Below are 1165 nucleotides of genomic sequence, written 5' to 3'. Positions count from 1 at the left end.
GTTGGAAAATGTTCTTTTTAAAAAAGCAGAAATAAATATTTCCCAGTGTAAGCAATAAGTAATAGAAAAACCACACCAAAAGCTATTGCCACTCAGTTGATTCCGATTCATAGCAACCCTATAGGACAGGGTAAAACTGCCCCATAAGGTTTCCAAGGAGTAGCTGATGGATTCAAATTGCCCACCTTTTGGTTGGCAGCCACAGCTCTTAGGCACTGCACCACCAAGGCTCCAGGTAATAGAAACAGTGAAAGCAAATGGGGAAAAAAATTTGCTTGCACTCACACAACTCTGTAGACAAACCAAGTTTATTCAGAGGACCTTTTCGTCATTGTTCAGAAAGATGTGCACAGTCACGAACGTTGAGAGATCACATAGGCGTGCTGAGGCTGTGTTCTAATGCAATTCCCAAACAAGCATGTACAAAAAGAAGTGAGGAAGTAGCATCCTATCTAAGATACCTCCTCTCTCCCATCTGGGTAGCTAACTACTTGTATTAGAAGGTCTTACTCAAGTCCTCTCTCCTCCATTAAACAAAACCTCTTGAGCGTTCTCTGGCTTGCTAGAATTTCTCCTTTGCCCTCAAAATTAGTACCTTTTATTTTAAAGAACTAAATTCATCTGCTTTATGATTTGCCTTTTGGGGGGTTCAAGATTGAAAGCTCCTTGAGTTTAGAGTCGAAAATACATTCCTTTTGGAATATAAAGTAAACGTTGTTGCTGTTGTTGGGTGCTGTTGAGTCTATTTTTGACTCTAGCAACCCCACGTGGTGAGTAGAACTGCCCCATAAGGTTTTCTAAGCTGTAATCTTTATGGGAGCAGATTGTTAGCTCTTTCTCCTTTGGAGCTGCTGGGTTGGTTCGAACTGCCAACCTTTTGGTTAGCAGCCGAGCACTTAACTGTTGTTCCATCAGGGTTGTTTGAAAGATAAATGCTTGATGAATATTTATTAGTTGGTGGTGCAGACAGCTTCTGTGTAAAAAATTATTACAAGTCTCATTATTAAAAATAAATCATTTTTAATTTTAATTTAAAAACTGATACTCAATTCAGAATTCAGTTGTTAGAAAACTTTCAAACGTATTTGGGACAACTTGGCTATGTGAATCTACATTTTGGACTGCAAATTTTATGAAATCTAGTCACAGATCAAGTATTTTCAGT

The sequence above is a fragment of the Trichechus manatus genome, unplaced genomic scaffold (genome assembly GCF_000243295.1).
Source record: "Trichechus manatus latirostris isolate Lorelei unplaced genomic scaffold, TriManLat1.0 scaffold00036, whole genome shotgun sequence".
NCBI lineage: Eukaryota > Metazoa > Chordata > Mammalia > Sirenia > Trichechidae > Trichechus > Trichechus manatus.
This window is presented reverse-complemented; position numbering follows the sequence as displayed.